The sequence below is a fragment of the Bubalus kerabau genome, chromosome 2 (assembly GCF_029407905.1).
Source record: "Bubalus kerabau isolate K-KA32 ecotype Philippines breed swamp buffalo chromosome 2, PCC_UOA_SB_1v2, whole genome shotgun sequence".
Classification (NCBI taxonomy): Eukaryota; Metazoa; Chordata; class Mammalia; order Artiodactyla; family Bovidae; genus Bubalus; species Bubalus kerabau.
The window spans coordinates 89,864,597-89,878,463 of NC_073625.1; the positions used below are offsets into that span (position 1 = coordinate 89,864,597).

The following is a 13,867-nucleotide window of genomic DNA, read 5'->3' on the forward strand; positions in this document are numbered from 1 at the left end:
AGGCAAGAGTACTGGAGTGGGGTGCCATTACCTTCTCCGAATCAAGATATAAAGGTGATGTTATCCCACACAATGGAATATTAGCCAGAAAAACATGAAATTCTGCTATTTGCAAGAACATGGATGGACATAGAGGATATTACACCAGTGAAATAAGCCAGGCTGAGAAAGATAAACATGGTATGTTATCATGTATATGTCGAATCTAAATGATAAAACAAATGAATACAACAAAACAGACTCACACATAGAACAAACCAGTGATTACCAGTGGGGACAAGACAGGGGGAAGCAGCAAGATATGGTAGGAAATTGAGATACAAATTATTATGTATCACATAAGTAAACAGCAATGGTATATTGTACAGCACAAGGAAATATGGTCATTACTTCATAAAAACTTTAGAGTATAATCTATAAAAATATCAAATCATTATGTTGTACACCTGAAACTAATACTGCTTTGTAAATAAACTATACTTAAATTAAAAAAAATTTAAAGACTGTCATGGAATGACTGCTCAGTCTTTTTCTTCATCAAGTGGTATAGTTCTATAGATATTCTATCTCCAGTTGTACTGACATTCTTTCAATGTTAGTCTTTGCTTCCAGTCCTTTAATCAACTTCTGGATCATATCTAAAGCTGTCACATGGTCTTTCATGAGTCAACTTTATTTCCATAAGTTCTCCAGCTGCTAAGAAACATGTCAGGATTTATGTTTAGTTGTCATAGCATTTTATGCCTCTTGATCTGGATTTCTTTGAAAATTCCAAGTACAAGGATAAGGCAAAGATGGAACTTTAAGAGGTACAGATTTACTTTTTGTTTGTTTTCCTTTTCTTTGGTAATATAATATTATGACAGTTTTGCCAGTAAGTCCAAACAGCTAGTCTGGAATTCTATATTTAGCAATAAAAACTCTTAAAAAATGAAGGTGAGATAAAGGCATTTTCAGAAAAATAAAACCTGAGAAAACTTGCTTTCAGTATAACTATACTGTGAGAAATATTAAAGGAAGTTCTGTAGGCTGGACAGAAACAACACCAGTTGGAAACTTTAATCTGCAGGAAGGATTGAAAGTGCCAGAAATGATTAAAAAAGATATACCTTTTGTGTTTCCCAAGTTCTCTGAAAGATGTTTGACTAAAGCAAAATCAACAGCAATGTATTGTAAGATATATAATATAGTAAAATATATGAAAACAAAAAGTTCTAAAATCAATAATCTAAGAAGCAAACACAATATCAATAGACAAAAGAAAATAATAGAGAACAGAAAAAATTTTGTGGAAGTAAAGAGAAAATTCTTCAAGCTAAGTTGGTTCTTGAAAGGATTATTAAAATTGATATACACTAACAACACCAATTTAGGGGGGAAAAGCACAAAGTATAAATATACAAAATAAGACAGGAAATATGACTATAAATCTACAGTAATTAGAAAGATAGTAAGGTACTATTAAAGACAAAAGGCCACAAACCTGATGATGTAGGTAGATGAAATAGACAAATTCCTCAAAAACACAACTTAATAAATTGATTAAAACTGGTAAAGAAATTGATTTTTGAATCCCTCCAAAACTCTTTCAGGAATAAAAGAGGAAAAACAGTTTCTGATTCATTTTATGGGACCACTATACCAGCATCGGAGAAGGCAATGGCACCCCACTCCAGTACTCTTGCCTGGAAAATCCCATGGATGGAGGAGCCTGGTAGGCTGCAGTCCATGGGGTTGCTACGAGTCGGACATGACTGAGCGACCTCACTTTCACTTTTCACTTTCATGCATTGGAGAAAGAAATGGCAACCCATTCCAGTGTTCTTGCCTGGAGAATCCCAGGGATGGGGGAGTCGGGTGGGCTGCCACCTATGGTGTTGCACAGAGTCGGACATGATTGAAGCGACTTAGCAGCAGTAGCAGCAGCATACCAGCATAACTCTAGTATCAAATGATGATAAAGCAACCATAAGCCATTCACAAAAGGAAAATCAATGGAGTAATACCCCTCAACATAGGCAGAAAATTTCTTAACCAAAGAGCAAATTTAACCCAGCCGTATATAAATAGAATAATATGATATGACTAACCAAGGATTATCCTAGGAATGCATGTTTGGTTTACTAACAGAATAAAAAACAGTCACATGGGTAGGTACAGAAGAGGTACAGAAAATATGTACAAAATAGGTACAAAAAAATCACATGACCATGTTTGATACACAACTATGATAAAAATAAAAACTCTAGGAAAACTAAAAGAGATTCCACAAATTCTATACTGAATTTAGCTTAATGTTAAAATATTGAATGAGGTCTGTTTTTAACCCCTCCTATTCAACATTCTACTGAAGTCTAAGGCAATGTAATCAGGCAAAAAAGGAAAAGGATCAAGGGAAATAGAGATAAAAATTCACTTTCAGAAAATCTAAAGGATTTTATAAACTATAAAAGGATTCTATAATTATATAAAGGATTCTATATAGGATTATATAAAGGATTCTATAAAAAATTCTGCTAGACCCAGTAAGTGAATCAAGCAGTGTCTCAAGGTCAATATATACAAATTGTTTCTACATGCAAGCAACAAAGAATTAGAAAATAAAAATGAAAACTTGATGCTATTTGTAATGACATTAAAATTGATACTCAAGAATAAGTTTTTAAAAAGAAATCAAAGATCGTTTCATCTGAAAACCACACATCACTGAGTTTTTTTTTTTTTTTTTTAAGTATTTATTTATTTGGGGGCACCAGGTCTTAGTTAAAACTCAACAGTCAAAAAACGAAGATCATAGTTTCCAATTCCATCATGTCATGGCAACTAGATGGGGAAACAAAGGAAACGGTGACAGAATTTATTTTCTTGGGCTCTAAAATCACCTTAGATGGTGACTGCAGCCACTAAATTAAAAAATGCTTGCTCCTTAGAAGAAAAGCTACGACAAACCTAGACAGCACATTAAAAAGCAGAGATATTACTTTGCCGACAAAGATCGGTATGTATAGTCAAGGCTACGGTTTTTCCAGTAGTCATGTATGGAAGTGAGAATAGGACCATAAAGAAAGCTGAGCGCCAAAGAATCGATGTTTTTGAACTGTGGTGCTAGAGAAGACTCTTGAGAGTCCCTTGGACTGCAAGGAGATCAAACCAGTCAATCCTAAAGGAAATCATACCTGAATATTCATTGGAAGGACTGACACTGAAGCTCCAATACTTTGGCCACCTGATGTGAAGAGCGACTCATTTGAAAAGACCCTGATGCTGGGAGGGATTGAGGGTGAGAAGAAGAAGGGTGAGGGGGCGACAGTGGGGTGAGGGTGAGATGGTTGGATGGCATCATCCACTCAAGGCACATGAGTTTGAGCAAACTCCCAGAGATAGGGAGCTACAGGGAAGCCTGGCCTGTTGCAGTCCATGGAGTCGCAAAGAGTCGGATAGGACTTAGGGACTAAACAACAAAAGTCAAACCATTATGTTGTACACCTAACACTCATATAGTGCTGTATATCAGTTCTATCTCAATAAACTGGAAGAAAACCTATCACATAACAAAGTAGAGAATTAAAAATGACAAATTAGAAAAAACATCAAAGAATATCTGATGTCAAGATGATTCTTCCTCACCCAGAGCTGTGACTGCTGCTCCGGCCAGAAGGCCTTTTGGCTTCATGGCATCATGTTCCATTTAATGGCCACACTCAAGAGAATATTCTATTCTAAATAACCCCTTCAGGAGCTAACAGTTCCCACCTTCTTGAAAACACTGGATGGTTGATCCCTCTAGAGCACAGGTTTTGAGTTAATGTAAGAATGCATGCGTGGAGAGGTGGGCAACAGCATGAACAGCCACACTTCTAGAAGGTTCTAATCAGCATGCAGGACCACGGTAGAGAAAGTAGGAATGAACAGGAGAAGAACCCAGGGTAGTTGGGTGGGCAGAGCTAGTGGCCGGGGAGGTTCTAGTTTGTTCAGCCTTGGGGCATCCTTCCCCTTTACGTGGTCACGCTGAAGTAGTGCCCAGACCAGGCATCTGGCCAGCAGCTTACACTCACCACCTCCCACTGCCTCCTGGGCCATGGACCCCTGCAAAATGAGAGAGCTTGGAGCCTTCCTGTAAATGTGTGAGCAGGACTGGAGTGTTCTGAACACAGAGGAAATGAGCTTCCTGAGGGAATGGGTGGAGAGTATGGGGGCTAAAATGCCACCTGTTTCTCATAAAACTAAATCAGAATTAAACACCTACGAAGCAAAAGCAGATAGTAAGAAGGTGAAGGAAAACATAAATACAGACAAACTGTTAGGGGAAACACTCTGATTGAAACTGCCCACCCTGGGGAGGTACCATAGTAACCATTTGCATGAGTTGTTTTATGACAGGAGATCCTGATAAGGAATACGGAACTAATAAGCCACCACCAACCGGATGAGTTCAGGAAAGGTCTAAAGGAGACACCGCGTGTCCACTTCCCAGAATCCCTCTCGCTAGCATCCATCTTGGCTGAGCGATGCGTGTGCCACCAGGAAAGACTCTGAATTAGAATGATTGGTCAAAGACCACCTGGAAACTAATCCCATCACCATAAAACCCGAGACTGAGAGCCATGTGGCAGAGCAGTTCTCCTGGGTTCCCTTACCCTACTGCTCTCCACCCGGGTGCCCTTTCCCAATAAAATCTCTTGCTTTGTCAGCACATGTGTCTCCTCAGACAATTCATTTCCAAGTGTTAGACAAGAGCCCAGTTTCGGGCCCTGGAAGGGGTCCGCCTTCTTGCAACAAAACCATCAACTGAGGAAAGTGATCTAGAATTTGATAATGAAGGTGTGATTGAACCAGACCATAATGCCCCTCAAGAAATGGGAGATAAAAATGTAGAGATAACTAAGGAGATGATGGATCAGGCAAATGATTAAAAAAAAAAAAAAAAATAAGTGTCTGCCATTGATGCCCTAAATGATGGTGAGCCACAGAATGCCAATGAGTCGTTTAAAGATGCCATCAAGCTAACCCCTTGTGTGGCCATTCTGTATGCCAGGAGAACCAGTGTCTTCATCAAATTACAGAAGGGAAATGCTGCCATCCAAGCCTGTGGAAGAGTTATTGAAATACATCTGGATGCAGCTCAGCCATACATGTAGTGAGGGAAAGCACACGGACTTCTGGGCCATCAGAAAGCAGCTGCCAGGGATCTTGCCTCTTCCTGTAAGCTAGATTATGAAGATGCTAGTGCAGTGCTGATGGAGGTTCGCCCAAAGGCCCAGAAAATTGCTGATACTGGAGAAAGTATGAGCAAAAAGCCCAAAGAGTGAGAGATCAAAAAAAGAACACAAAGGGTTAAGAAGGCTTGGGAAGAACATGAGAGAGCCCAGAGGGAGGAAGCAGCCAGGGGACAATCAGGAGCTCAGTATGGTTCTTTTCCAGGTGGCTCTCCTGGGGGAATTCCTGGTAATTTTCCTGGAGGAATGCATGGAATGGGAGGGGGGCATGCCTGGAATGCCATGAATGCCTGGATGAAAGAAATTTTTAGTGACCCAGAGGTCCTTGCAGCCATGCAGGACCCAGAAGTTATGGTGGCCTTCCAGGACGTAACCCTGCTGCTAAGTCGCTTCAGTCGTGTCCGACTCTGTGAGACCCCATAGACGGCAGCTCGCCAGGCTCCGCCATCCCTGGGATTCTCCAGGCAAGAACACTGCAGTGGGTTGCCATTTCCTTCTCCAATGCATGAAAGTGAAAAGTGAAAGTGAAGTCGCTCAGTCGTGTCCGACCCTCAGCGATCCCATGGACTGAAGCCTACCAGGCTCCTCCGTCCATGGGATTTTTCAAGCAAGAGTACTGGAGTGGGGTGCCATTGCCTTCTCCAAGGATGTAACCCAGAACCCTGAAAATATGTCAAAATATCAGGGTAACTCAAAGGTTATGAAGCTCATCAGTAAATTGTGGGCCAAATTTGGAGGTCAAGCATAATGCCCTTCTGACACATAAAGTCCCTGCCAGAGGAAAGGCAACTTAGATCACCTAATGGATGGTGCAATAAAACAAACCAGTGTACTTCTGACCTTCTCATGAAGAAAGTTGGGGTGCTTTGAAGATAATCACTAGGCCCTCTGCCCCAGATGCAGCTGAAAACATTTTACAGTGGTTTGCCATTAGAGTGTTCAATTCAGATAATGTTTTCCTATTTGAAATTAAAAACTTTAAGCAATTTTTAAACCTTAAATAGTTAAAACAAATTAAAAGGTGTGTTAAACCCTGTATTTTTCCTTACTAGTCATTTTGTTTTTTTTCCTTTGAATTAATTAGGCAAAGATACTTCAGTATGGAAGATTCATCATTCAAGTTTGAGTGAAATAAAGCTTTATAAGCAGGAGGAAAAGATAATATTTAAATAAAGTTTGAGTTGGACATGTAGTCACTGAGGCATTTTGATTTGTCTTCGTAATTGCTTGTTGTTATTATTTTTAATGATTGGCTTCTGTAAAACTCTTGGGACCACTGGTATTGCAGTAGGACCTGGGTAGGGCTTCGAAGTACTTGGCAGGGCAGCGTGAAATGAAAATGTCTTCTGCCATGTTAACCAACAAGAAATGTCACAGCCATCAGTGATTGATTTCTGGCCTCCAAATGTGAATGAGGGCTCCCCAAACTGTGATCCAGCAGATGCTGCCATCCCCTGCCCGGCATGGTGACCACTGAGAAACTGTGAGAATGCAATAAGTAAGGCCAACAAGGAAACAGGGTTGGCCCCAGATACCTGAGGTGCATACGAAAGGAACTAATTCAGTGAGCCCACAGGCTTACATCTTCCCATACTGTAGAATGCTAAACTCCTTAACTTGATACCTGATCTTTGATGTTCAGGCTGCCTGTTCTCTCTTTTGCAAACTTGTATACAGCCTGACTTTCCCAGCCTCTTTAGAGCTGTTTTATCAGAGCTGCTGAGATCCTGTTTCCTGGGCTCGGGGTACAAAACATCCCCCCCAAATAAAATACCTCTCTGTTTTCAGTCTGTGACTATAGATTTTACTCTATAGCAGCAACCAATCTACTACATTTTATGCCACATGTACCCTTGTGCACTTGCATTTATATCTTACATTGTGGTGAAGGGCTGGTTTTTAAAATGCTGCAGTAAAATTGTATTACTTAGTTGTGCTCTTGTCTGATTATCTAAAATAAATGTTTCATATTTCCACATCAGTTCAGTTCAGTAACTCAGTCATATCCGTCTCTGTGACTGCATGGACTGCAGCACACCAGGCCTTCCTGTCCATCACCGACTCCATGAATTTACTTAAACTCATATCCATTCAGTTAGTGATGCCATCTAACAATTGCATCCTCTGTTTTCCCCTTCTCCACCCACCTTCAATCTTTCCCAGCATTGGAGTCTTTTCCAATGAGTTGGTTTTTCGCATCAGGTGGCCAAAGTATTGGAGCTTCAGCTTCAGCATCAGTCCTTCCAATGAATATTCAGGACTGACTTCCTTTAGGATTGACTGGTTGGATCACCTTGCAGTCCAAAGGACTCTCAAGAGTCTTCTCCAACACCCACAGTTCAAGACATCAATTCTTCAGCACTTAGCTTTCTTTACAGTCCAACTCACATCCATACATGACCACTGGAAAAACCATACCTTTGACTAAAAGGACCTTTGATGGTAAAGTAATGTCTCTGCTTTTTAATATGCTGTCTAGGTTGGTCATGGCTTTTCTTCCAAGGAGCAAGCAGATTCTATTTTCATGGCTGAAGTCACCACATGCAGTGATTTTGGAGTCCCCAGATTAAAAGTCTCTCACTGTTTCCATTGTTTCCCCATCTATTGCGATGAAGTGATGGGACCAAATGACATGATCTTAGTTTTCTGAATATTGAGTTTTAAGCCAACATTTTCACTCTCCTCTTTCACTTTCAACAAGAGGCTCTTTAGTTCTTCTTCTCTTTTTGCCATAAGGGTGGTGTCATCTGCATGTCTGCTGCTGCTGCTGCAGCTGCTAAGTCGCTTCAGTCATGTCCAACTCTGTGCGACCCCATGGGCTGCAGCCTACCAGGCTTCTCCGTCTATGGGATTCTCCAGGCAAAAACACTGGAGTGGGTTGCCATTTCCTTCTCCAATGCATGAAAGTGGAAAGTGAAAGTGAAGTCGCTCAGTCGTGTCTGACTCTTAGCGACCCCATGGACTGCAGCCTACCAGGCTCCTCCATCCATGGGATTTTCCAGGCAACAGTACTGAAGTGGGGTGCCATTGCCTTCTCCCTCTGCATATCTGAGGTTATTGATATTTCTCCTGGCAAACTTGATTCCAGCTTGTGCTTCTTCAGCCCAGTATTCTGCATGACATACTCTACATATAAGTTGAATAAGCAGGGTGACAATATCCAGCGTTGATGTACTCCTTTCCAGTTTGGAACCAGTCTGTTGTTCCATGCCCAGTTCTAACTGTCACTTTCTGATCTGCATACAGATTTCTCAGGAGGCAGGTCAGGTGGTCTGGTATTCCCATCTCTTTCAGAATTTTCCACAGTTTGTTATGATCCACACAGTCAAAGGCTTTGGCATAGTCAATAAAGCAAAAGTGATGTTTTCCTGGAACTCTCTTGCTTTTTTGATGATCCAGCGTATGTTGGCAACTTGATCTCTGGTTCCTCTGCCTTTTCTAAATCCAGCTTGAACATCTGGAAGTTCATGGTTCACGTACTGTTGAAGCTTTGCTTGGAGAATTTTGAGCATTACTTTACTAGCCTGTGAGATAAGTTCAATTGTGTGGGATTTTGAACATTCTTTTGCATTGACCTTCTTTAGGATTAGAATGAAAACTGATCTTTTTCAGTCTTGTGGCCACTGCTGAGTCTTCCAAATTTGCTGACACATTGAGTGCACCACTTTCACAGCATTATCTTCCAGGATTTGAAAGAGCTCAACTAGAATTCCATCACCTCCACTAGCTTTGTTCGTAGTGATGCTTCCTAAGGCCCAGTTGACTTCGCATTCCAGGATGTCTGGCTCAAGGTGTGTGATCATACCACTGTGGTTATCTGGGTCATGAAGATCTTTTTCTGTATAGTGTTTCTGTGTTTCTTGCCACCTGTTCTTAGTAGCTTCTGCTTCTGTTAGGTCCATACCATTTCTGACCTTTATTGTGCTCATCCTTGCATGTAATGTTCCCTTGGTATCTCTGATTTTCTTCAAGAGATCTCTAATCTTTCCCATTCTACTGTTTCCCTCTGTTTCTTTGCATTGATCCTTAAGGAAGGCTTTCTTATCTCTCCTTGCTATTGTTTGGAACTCTTTTTTCAAATGGGTATATCTTTCCTTTTCTCCTTTGCCTTTAGCTTCTCTTCTTTTCTCAGCTTTTGATAAGACCTAATCAGACAACCATTTTGCCTTTTTGCATTTCTTTTTCTTGAGGATGGTCTCAATCACTGCCTCCTGTACAGTGTCACGAACCTCCGTCCATAGTTCTTTAGGCAATCTATCAGATCTAATCCCTTGAATCTCTTTTGTCACTTCTACTGTATAATTGTAAGTGATTTGATTTAGGTCATACCTGAATGGTCTAGTGGTTTTTCCTACTTTCTTCATCTCCACATAGTGGGGGGAAAAAAGATGATTTCACATCAGAAAAATGTTATGATTAAACACCATCAGATCAGATCAGATCAGTCACTCAGTCGTGTCTGACTCTTTACAACCCCATGAATCGCAGCACGCCAGGCCTCCCTGTCCCTCACCAACTCCCAGAGTTCACTCAGACTCACGTCCATGGAGTCAGTGATGCCATCCAGCCATCTCAAATTCAAGAACAGAACAATGTCAAAATTTTCTACACACTTCATTATACAACAGACTGAGGAAAAGTCATATGATCATTTTAACAGATGCAGCAAATTCAGTTCAGTTTAGTTCAGTCGCTCAGTCATGTCCGACTGTTTGCGACCCCATGAATCCCAGCACAACAGGACTCCCTGTCCATCGCCAACTCCCAGAGTTCACTCAGACTCACGTCCATCGAGTCAGTGATGCCATCCAGCCATCTCATCCTCTGTTGTCCCCTTCTCCTCCTGCCCCCAATCCCTCCCAGCATCAGAGTCTTTTCCAATGAGTCAACACTTCACATGAGGTGGCCAAAGTATTGGAGTTTCAGCTTTAGCATCATTCGTTCCAAAGAAATCCCAGGGCTGATCTCCTTCAGAATGGACTGGTTGGATCTCCTTGCAGTCCAAGGGACTCTCAAGAGTCTTCTCCAACACCACAGTTCAAAAGCATCAATTCTTCGGCGCTCAGCCTTCTTCACAGTCCAACTGTCACATCCATACATGACCACTGGAAAAACCATAGCCTTGACTAGATGCACCTTTGTTGGCAAAGTAATGTCTCTGCTTTTGAATATGCTATCTAGGTTGGTCATAACTTTCCTTCCAAGGAGTAAGTGTCTTTTAATTTCATGGCTGCAATCACCATCTGCAGTGACTTTGGAGCCCCCCAAAATAAAGTCTGACACTGTTTCCACTGTTTCCCCGTCTATTTCCCATGAAGTGATGGGACCGGATGCCATGATCTTCGTTTTCTGAATGTTGAGTTTTAAGCCAACTTTTTCACTCTCCTCTTTCACTTTCCTCAAGAGGCTTTTTAGTTCCTCTTCACTTTCTGCCATAAGGGTGGTGTCATCTGCATATCTGAGGTTATTGATATTTCTCCCGGCAATCTTGATTCCAGCTTGTGTTTCTTCCAGTCCAGCGTTTCTCATGATGTACTCTGCATATAAGTTAAATAAGCAGGGTGACAATATACAGCCTTGACGGACTCCTTTTCCTATTTGGAACCAGTCTGTTGTTCCATGTCCAGTTCTAACTGTTGCTTCCGGACCTACATACAGATTTCTCAAGAGGCAGATCAGGTGGTCTGGTGTTCCCATCTCTTTCAGAATTTTCCACAGTTTATTGTGATCCCCACAGTCAAAGGCTTTGGCATAGTCAATAAAGCAGAAGTAGATGTTTTTCTGGAACTCTCTTGCTTTTTCTACGATCCAGCAGATGTTGGCAATTTGATCTCTGGTTCCTCTGCCTTTTCTAAAACCAGCTTGAACATCAGGAAGTTCATGGTTCACGTATTGCTGAAGCCTGGCTTGGAGAATTTTGAGCATTACTTTACTAGCATGTGAAATGAGTGCAATTGTGTGATAGTTTGAGCATTCTTTGGCATTGCCTTTCTTTGGGATTGGAATGAAAACTGATCTTTTCCAGTCCTGTGACCACTGCTGAGTTTTCCAAATTTGCTGGCATATTTACTGCAGCACTTTGACAGCATCATCTTTCAAGATTTGAAAGAGCCCAACTGGAATTCCTTCATCCACTAGCTTTCTTCGTAGTGATTAGGAAAACTTAATAGTTTGTAATTTTAAAATATCTTAGTAAACTAGAACTAAAGGAAAATTCCTTAAATTCATAAGGTACATCTACCAAAAACCTACATCAAACATCACAGTTAAGGCTAATCTTTTCAGAAATACCTTCAAATAAGTCAATAAGACCCTACTAAACTCACTACTTGGAGAAGGCAATGGCACCCCACTCCAGTACTCTTTCCCAAAAATTCCACGGACGGACAGAGGAGCCTGGTAGGCTGCAGTCCATGGGGTCGCGAAGAGTCGGACACGACTGAACGACTTCCCTTTCACTTTTGACTTTCATGCTTTGGAGTAGGACATGGCAACCCACGCCAGTGTTCTTGCCTGGAGAATCCCAGGGATGGGGGAGCCTGGTTGGCTTCTGTCTCTGGGGTTGCACAGAGTCAGACACGATTGAAGCGACTTAGCAGCAGCAAACTTACTACTATTCAACACAGTACTAGATACCATCAACAATGAACAAGACAAAAAAAAAATTGTTAAGAGTTGTAAGACTTGCAAAGAATAAAGCAAAATTGTCATTATTTTCAGATATTAATTTCAGAGACTCTAAAAATCAGGAAAATATTTTTGTAGGATTGTTGATATAAGATCAACAGACAAAAATCACTACTATTCATATAGTCTTAAAACATCTTAAAAATGTAGCAGTAACATCATCCTATATTTATTAGCAATGAAATCTATAGCTACTATTGATAAATCAAGCTAAAGATTTATATAATGTCATGGGGAAAACTATTTATTAAGGAACAAAAAAGAAATCTGAATAAATAGAGAAGAAAATTTTACTTATGAATTGGAAGGTTTTTGATACAGTAAAGATGTAATTTTATCACATGAATGTATAAATTACAACAGTTTTCAATGCAATTTCAACAATTAATGAACTAATAAAATTTTTATTAGTTTCCTACAAGAGCTTCTAGAACTAAGACCCAAAAAAGACGTCCTTCTCATTATAGCAGACTGGAATGCAAAAGTAAAAAGTCAAGCGATACCTGGAATAATAGGCAAATTTGGCCTTGGAGTACAGAAAGAAGCAGGGCAAAGGCTAATAGAGTTTTGCCAAGAGAACACACTGGTCATAGCAAACACCCTCTTCCAACAACATAGGAGAAGCCTCTATACATGGATATCACCAAATGGTCAATACCGAAATCAGATTGATTATGTTCTTTGCAGCCAAAGATGGAGAAGCTCTATACAGTGAGCAAAAACAAGACCGGGAGTTGACTGTGGCTCAAATCATGAACTCCTTATTGCCAAATTCAGACTTAAATTGAAGAAAGTAGGGAAAGCCACTAGACCATTCAGTTATGACCTAAATCAAATCCCTTTGATTATACAGTGGAAGTGACAAATAGATTCAAGGGATTAGATCTGATAGAGTGCCTGATGAACTATGGACTGAGGTTTGTGACACTCTACAGGAGGCAGTGATCAAGACCATCCTCAAGAAAAAGAAATGCAAAAAGGCAAAACAGTTGTCTGAGGAGGCCTTACAGATAGCTGAGAAAAGAGAAGTGAAAGGCAAAGGGGAAAAGGAAAGATACACCCATTTGAATGCAGAGTTCCAAACAATAGCAAGGAGAGATTAAAAAGCCTTCCTTAATGATCAATGCAAAGAAACAGAGTAAAACAACAGAATGGGAAAGACTAGAGATCTCTTCAAGAAAATTAGAGATACCAAGGGAACATTTCATGCAAAGATGAGCACAATAACAGACAAAAATGGTCTGGACCTAGTAGAAACAGAAGATATTAAGAAGAGATGGCAAGAATACCCATAAGAACTATACAAAAAAGATCTTCATGACCCAGATAACCACAATGGTGTGATCACTCACCTTGAGCCAAACATCCTGGAAGGTAAAGTCAACTGGGCCTTAGGAAGCATCACTACAAACAAAGCTAGTGGTATTGATGGAATTCCAGCTGAGCTCTTTCAAATCCTGGAAAATGATGCTGTGAAAGTGCTGCACCTCACAAGCCAGCAAGTTTGGAAATCTCAGCAGTGGCCACAAGACTGGAAAAGATCAGTTTCATTCCAATCCTAAAGAAGTTCAATGCAAAATAATTAAAATTACCGCACTTGTCCCACAGGCTAGCAAAGTAATGCTCAAAATTCTCCAAGCCTAGCTTCAACAATACATGAACCACGAACTTCCAGATGTTCAAGCTGGATTTAGAAAAGGCAGAGGAACCAGAGTCAAATTGCCAACATCCACTGGATCACCAAAAAAGCAAGAGAGTTCCAGGAAAACATCTATTTCTGCTTTATTGACAATGTCAAAGCCTTTGACTGTGTGGATCACAACAAACTGTGGAAAATTTTAAAGAGATGGGAATATGAGACCACCTGACTTGCCTCCTGAGATATCTGTATGCAGGTCAAGAAGCAACATTTAGAATTGGACATGTAACAACACACTGGTTCCAAATTGGGAAAGGAGTACATC

The 13,867-nt window shown here is 40.6% G+C and overlaps 1 pseudogene; it reads left to right on the forward strand.

The window, feature by feature from the left end:
• Window positions 1-4,078: 4,078 nt before the first annotated feature.
• Window positions 4,079-5,964, forward strand: LOC129643441 (hsc70-interacting protein-like; annotated as a pseudogene).
• Window positions 5,965-13,867: the final 7,903 nt, after the last annotated feature.